Source organism: Rhinoderma darwinii, chromosome 13, assembly GCF_050947455.1.
Source record: "Rhinoderma darwinii isolate aRhiDar2 chromosome 13, aRhiDar2.hap1, whole genome shotgun sequence".
NCBI classification, from domain to species: Eukaryota; Metazoa; Chordata; class Amphibia; order Anura; family Rhinodermatidae; genus Rhinoderma; species Rhinoderma darwinii.
The window spans coordinates 69,248,694-69,257,932 of NC_134699.1; positions in this window are offsets into that span (position 1 = coordinate 69,248,694).

Below are 9,239 nucleotides of genomic sequence, written 5' to 3' on the forward strand. Positions count from 1 at the left end.
AGCTGTACATATATAATTACATACAGAAGATGCCCAGGTTATACCAGCATGCTCCATATCACTATATACAAGAAGATGTATAACTTATACCAGGTGTACATGTATAATTATATATAGAAGATGCCCAGGTTATACCAGCATGCACCATATCACTATGTACAAGAAGATGTATAACTTATACCAGCTATACATATATAATTATATACAGAAGATACCCAGGTTATAACAGCATGCTCCATATCACTATATACAGGAAGATGTATAACTTATACAAGCTGTACATATATAATTATATACAGAAGATACCCAGGTTATACCAGCATGCTCCATATCACTATATACAAGATGTATAATTTATACCAGCTGTACATATATAATTATATACAGAAGATACCCAGGTTATACCAGCATGCTCCATATCACTATATACAAGAAGATGTATAACTTATACCAGCTGTACATATATAATTATATACAGAAGATACCCAGGTTATATCAGCATGCTCCATATCACTATATACAAGAAGATATATAACTTATACCAGCTGTACATATATAATTATATACAGAAGATACCCAGGTAATACCAGCATGCTCCATATCACCATATACAAGAAGATGTATAACTTATACCAGCTGTACATATATAATTATATACAGAAGATACACAGGTTATACCAGCATGCTCCATATCACTATATACAAGATGTATAACTTATACCAGCTGTACATATATAATTATATACAGAAGATACCCAGGTTATTCCGGCATGTTCCATATCACTATATACAAGAAGATGTATAACTTATACCAGCTGTACATATATAATTATATACAGACGATACCCAGGTTATACCAGCATGCTCCATATCACTATATACAACAAGATGTATAACTTATACCAGCTGTACATATATAATTATATACAGAAGATACCCAGGTTATAACAGCATGCTCCATATCACTATATACAGGAAGATGTATAACTTATACAAGCTGTACATATATAATTATATACAGAAGATACCCAGGTTATACCAGCATGCTCCATATCACTATATACAAGATGTATAATTTATACCAGCTGTACATATATAATTATATACAGAAGATACCCAGGTTATACCAGCATGCTCCATATCACTATATACAAGAAGATGTATAACTTATACCAGCTGTACATATATAATTATATACAGAAGATACCCAGGTTATATCAGCATGCTCCATATCACTATATACAAGAAGATATATAACTTATACCAGCTGTACATATATAATTATATACAGAAGATACCCAGGTAATACCAGCATGCTCCATATCACCATATACAAGAAGATGTATAACTTATACCAGCTGTACATATATAATTATATACAGAAGATACACAGGTTATACCAGCATGCTCCATATCACTATATACAAGATGTATAACTTATACCAGCTGTACATATATAATTATATACAGAAGATACCCAGGTTATTCCGGCATGTTCCATATCACTATATACAAGAAGATGTATAACTTATACCAGCTGTACATATATAATTATATACAGACGATACCCAGGTTATACCAGCATGCTCCATATCACTATATACAACAAGATGTATAACTTATACCAGCTGTACATATATAATTATATACAGAAGATACCCAGGTTATACCAGCATGCTCCATATCACTATATACAAGAAGATGTATAACTTATACCAGCTGTACATATATAATTATATACAGAAGATACCCAGGTTATACCAGCATGCTCCATATCACTATATACAAGAAGATGTATAACTTATACCAGCTGTACATATATAATTATATACAGAAGATACCCAGGTTATACCAGCATGCTCCATATCCCTATATACAGGAAGATGTATAACTTATACCAGCTGTACATATATAATTCTATACAGAAGATACCCAGGTTATACCAGCATGTTCCATATCACTATATACAAGAAGATGTATGACTTATACCAGCTGTGTATATATAATTATATACAGAAGATACCCAGGTTATACCAGCATGCTCCATATCACTATATACAAGTAGATGTATAACTTATACCAGCCGTACATATATAATTATATACAGAAGATACCCAGGTTATACCAGCATGCTCCATATCACTATATACAAGAAGATGTATAACTTACACCAGCTGTACATATATAATTATATACAGGAGATACCCAGGTTATACCAGCATGCTCCATATCACTATATACAAGAAGATATATAACTTATACCAGCTGTACATATATAATTATATACAGTAGATGCCCAGGTTATACCAGCATGCTCCATATCACTATATACAAGAAGATATATAACTTATACCAGCTGTACATATATAATTATATACAGAAGATACCCAGGTTATACCAGCATGCTCCATATCACTATATACAAGAAGATGTATAACTTATACCAGCTGTACATATATAATTATATACAGAAGATACCCAGGTTATACCAGCATGCTGCATAACATTATATACAAGAAGATGTATAACTTATACCAGCTGTACATATATAATTATATACAGAAGATACTCAGGTTATACCAGCATGCTCCATATCACTATATACAAGAAGATATATAACTTATATCAGCTGTACATATATAATTATATACAGAAGATACCCAGGTTATACCGGCATGTTCCATATCACTATATACAAGAAGATGTATAACTTATACCAGCCGTACATATATAATTATATACAGAAGATACCCAGGTTATACCAGCATGCTCCATATCACTCTATACATAAAGATGTATAACTTATACCAGCTGTACATATATAATTATATACAGAAGATACCCAGGTTATACCAGCATGCTCCATATCACTATATACAAGAACATGTATAACTTATACCAGCTGTACATATATAATTATATACAGAAGATACCCAGGTTATACCAGCATGCTCCATATCACTATATACAAGAACATGTATAAATTATACCAGCTGTACATATATAATTATATACAGAAGATACCCAGGTTATACCAGTATGCTCCATATCACTATATACAAGAAGATGTATAACTTATACCAGCTGTAAATATATAATTATATACAGAAGATACCCAGGTTATTCCAGCATGCTCCATATCACTATATACAGGAAGATGTATAACTTATACCAGCTGTACATATATAATTATACACAGAAGATACCCAGGTTATACCAGCATTCTCCATATCATTATATACAAGAAGATGTATAACTTATACCAGCTGTACATATATAATTATATGCAGAAGATACCCAGGTTATACTAGCATGCTCCATATCACTATATACAAGAAGATGTATAACTTATACCAGCTGTACATATATAATTATATACAGAAGATACCCAGGTTATACCAGCATGCTCCATATCCCTATATACAGGAAGATGTATAACTTATACCAGATGTACATATATAATTATATACAGAAGATACCCAGGTTATACCAGCATGTTCCATATCACTATATACAAGAAGATGTATGACTTATACCAGCTGTGTATATATAATTATATACAGAAGATACCCAGGTTATACCAGCATGCTCCATATCACTATATACAAGAAGATGTATAACTTATACCAGCTGTACATATATAATTATATACAGAAGATACCCAGGTTATACCAGCATGCTCCATATCACTATATACAAGAAGATGTATAACTTATACCAGCTGTACATATATAATTATATACAGTAGATGCCCAGGTTATACCAGCATGCTCCATATCACTATATACAAGAAGATATATAACTTATACCAGCTGTACATAAATAATTATATACAGAAGATACCCAGGTTATACCAGCATGCTCCATATCACTATATACAAGAAGATGTATAACTTATACCAGCTGTACATATATAATTATATACAGAAGATACCCAGGTTATACCAGCATGCTGCATAACATTATATACAAGAAGATGTATAACTTATACCAGCTGTACATATATAATTATATACAGAAGATACTCAGGTTATACCAGCATGCTCCATATCACTATATACAAGAAGATATATAACTTATATCAGCTGTACATATATAATTATATACAGAAGATACCCAGGTTATACCGGCATGTTCCATATCACTATATACAAGAAGATGTATAACTTACACCAGCCATACATATATAATTATATACAGAAGATACCCAGGTTATACCAGCATGCTCCATATCACTCTATACATAAAGATGTATAACTTATACCAGCTGTACATATATAATTATATACAGAAGATACCCAGGTTATACCGGCATGTTCCATATCACTATATACAAGAAGATGTATAACTTATACCAGCCGTACATATATAATTATATACAGAAGATACCCAGGTTATACCAGCATGCTCCATATCACTCTATACATAAAGATGTATAACTTATACCAGCTGTACATATATAATTATATACAGAAGATACCCAGGTTATACCGGCATGTTCCATATCACTATATACAAGAAGATGTATAACTTATACCAGCCGTACATATATAATTATATACAGAAGATACCCAGGTTATACCAGCATGCTCCATATCACTATATACAAGAACATGTATAACTTATACCAGCTGTACATATATAATTATATACAGAAGATACCCAGGTTATAACCAGCATGCTCCATATCACTATATACAAGAGCATGTATAACTTATACCAGCTGTACATATATAATTATATACAGAAGATACCCAGGTTATACCAGTATGCTCCATATCACTATATACAAGACGATGTATAACTTATACCAGCTGTACATATATAATTATATACAGAAGATACCCAGGTTATTCCAGCATGCTCCATATCACTATATACAGGAAGATGTATAACTTATACCAGCTGTACATATATAATTATACACAGAAGATACCCAGGTTATACCAGCATTCTCCATATCATTATATACAAGAAGATGTATAACTTATACCAGCTGTACATATATAATTATATACAGAAGATACCCAGGTTATACCAGCATGCTCCATATCACTATATACAAGAAGATGTATAACTTATACCAGCTGTACATATATAATTATATACAGAAGATACCCAGGTTATACCAGCATGCTCCATATCACTATATACAAGAAGATGTATAACTTATACCAGCTGTACATATATAATTATATACAGAAGATACCCAGGTTATACCAGCATGCTGCATAACATTATATACAAGAAGATGTATAACTTATACCAGCTGTACATATATAATTATATACAGAAGATACTCAGGTTATACCAGCATGCTCCATATCACTATATACAAGAAGATATATAACTTATATCAGCTGTACATATATAATTATATACAGAAGATACCCAGGTTATACCGGCATGTTCCATATCACTATATACAAGAAGATGTATAACTTATACCAGCCGTACATATATAATTATATACAGAAGATACCCAGGTTATACCAGCATGCTCCATATCACTCTATACATAAAGATGTATAACTTATACCAGCTGTACATATATAATTATATACAGAAGATACCCAGGTTATACCAGCATGCTCCATATCACTATATACAAGAACATGTATAACTTATACCAGCTGTACATATATAATTATATACAGAAGATACCCAGGTTATACCAGCATGCTCCATATCACTATATACAAGAACATGTATAAATTATACCAGCTGTACATATATAGTTATATACAGAAGATACCCAGGTTATACCAGTATGCTCCATATCACTATATACAAGAAGATGTATAACTTATACCAGCTGTACATATATAATTATATACAGAAGATACCCAGGTTATTCCAGCATGCTCCATATCACTATATACAGGAAGATGTATAACTTATACCAGCTGTACATATATAATTATACACAGAAGATACCCAGGTTATACCAGCATTCTCCATATCATTATATACAAGAAGATGTATAACTTATACCAGCTGTACATATATAATTATATGCAGAAGATACCCAGGTTATACCAGCATGCTCCATATCACTATATACAAGAAGATGTATAACTTATACCAGCTGTACATATATAATTATATACAGAAGATACCCAGGTTATACCAGCATGCTCCATATCCCTATATACAGGAAGATGTATAACTTATACCAGATGTACATATATAATTATATACAGAAGATACCCAGGTTATACCAGCATGTTCCATATCACTATATACAAGAAGATGTATGACTTATACCAGCTGTGTATATATAATTATATACAGAAGATACCCAGGTTATACCAGCATGCTCCATATCACTATATACAAGAAGATGTATAACTTATACCAGCTGTACATATATAATTATATACAGAAGATACCCAGGTTATTCCAGCATGCTCCATATCACTATATACAGGAAGATGTATAACTTATACCAGCTGTACATATATAATTATACACAGAAGATACCCAGGTTATACCAGCATTCTCCATATCATTATATACAAGAAGATGTATAACTTATACCAGCTGTACATATATAATTATATGCAGAAGATACCCAGGTTATACTAGCATGCTCCATATCACTATATACAAGAAGATGTATAACTTATACCAGCTGTACATATATAATTATATACAGAAGATACCCAGGTTATACCAGCATGCTCCATATCCCTATATACAGGAAGATGTATAACTTATACCAGATGTACATATATAATTATATACAGAAGATACCCAGGTTATACCAGCATGTTCCATATCACTATATACAAGAAGATGTATGACTTATACCAGCTGTGTATATATAATTATATACAGAAGATACCCAGGTTATACCAGCATGCTCCATATCACTATATACAAGAAGATGTATAACTTATACCAGCTGTACATATATAATTATATACAGAAGATACCCAGGTTATACCAGCATGCTCCATATCACTATATACAAGAAGATGTATAACTTATACCAGCTGTACATATATAATTATATACAGTAGATGCCCAGGTTATACCAGCATGCTCCATATCACTATATACAAGAAGATATATAACTTATACCAGCTGTACATATATAATTATATACAGAAGATACCCAGGTTATACCAGCATGCTCCATATCACTATATACAAGAAGATGTATAACTTATACCAGCTGTACATATATAATTATATACAGAAGATACCCAGGTTATACCAGCATGCTGCATAACATTATATACAAGAAGATGTATAACTTATACCAGCTGTACATATATAATTATATACAGAAGATACTCAGGTTATACCAGCATGCTCCATATCACTATATACAAGAAGATATATAACTTATATCAGCTGTACATATATAATTATATACAGAAGATACCCAGGTTATACCGGCATGTTCCATATCACTATATACAAGAAGATGTATAACTTATACCAGCCATACATATATAATTATATACAGAAGATACCCAGGTTATACCAGCATGCTCCATATCACTCTATACATAAAGATGTATAACTTATACCAGCTGTACATATATAATTATATACAGAAGATACCCAGGTTATACCGGCATGTTCCATATCACTATATACAAGAAGATGTATAACTTATACCAGCCGTACATATATAATTATATACAGAAGATACCCAGGTTATACCAGCATGCTCCATATCACTCTATACATAAAGATGTATAACTTATACCAGCTGTACATATATAATTATATACAGAAGATACCCAGGTTATACCGGCATGTTCCATATCACTATATACAAGAAGATGTATAACTTATACCAGCCGTACATATATAATTATATACAGAAGATACCCAGGTTATACCAGCATGCTCCATATCACTATATACAAGAACATGTATAACTTATACCAGCTGTACATATATAATTATATACAGAAGATACCCAGGTTATAACCAGCATGCTCCATATCACTATATACAAGAGCATGTATAACTTATACCAGCTGTACATATATAATTATATACAGAAGATACCCAGGTTATACCAGTATGCTCCATATCACTATATACAAGACGATGTATAACTTATACCAGCTGTACATATATAATTATATACAGAAGATACCCAGGTTATTCCAGCATGCTCCATATCACTATATACAGGAAGATGTATAACTTATACCAGCTGTACATATATAATTATACACAGAAGATACCCAGGTTATACCAGCATTCTCCATATCATTATATACAAGAAGATGTATAACTTATACCAGCTGTACATATATAATTATATACAGAAGATACCCAGGTTATACCAGCATGCTCCATATCACTATATACAAGAAGATGTATAACTTATACCAGCTGTACATATATAATTATATACAGAAGATACCCAGGTTATACCAGCATGCTCCATATCACTATATACAAGAAGATGTATAACTTATACCAGCTGTACATATATAATTATATACAGAAGATACCCAGGTTATACCAGCATGCTGCATAACATTATATACAAGAAGATGTATAACTTATACCAGCTGTACATATATAATTATATACAGAAGATACTCAGGTTATACCAGCATGCTCCATATCACTATATACAAGAAGATATATAACTTATATCAGCTGTACATATATAATTATATACAGAAGATACCCAGGTTATACCGGCATGTTCCATATCACTATATACAAGAAGATGTATAACTTATACCAGCCGTACATATATAATTATATACAGAAGATACCCAGGTTATACCAGCATGCTCCATATCACTCTATACATAAAGATGTATAACTTATACCAGCTGTACATATATAATTATATACAGAAGATACCCAGGTTATACCAGCATGCTCCATATCACTATATACAAGAACATGTATAACTTATACCAGCTGTACATATATAATTATATACAGAAGATACCCAGGTTATACCAGCATGCTCCATATCACTATATACAAGAACATGTATAAATTATACCAGCTGTACATATATAGTTATATACAGAAGATACCCAGGTTATACCAGTATGCTCCATATCACTATATACAAGAAGATGTATAACTTATACCAGCTGTACATATATAATTATATACAGAAGATACCCAGGTTATTCCAGCATGCTCCATATCACTATATACAGGAAGATGTATAACTTATACCAGCTGTACATATATAATTATACACAGAAGATACCCAGGTTATACCAGCATTCTCCATA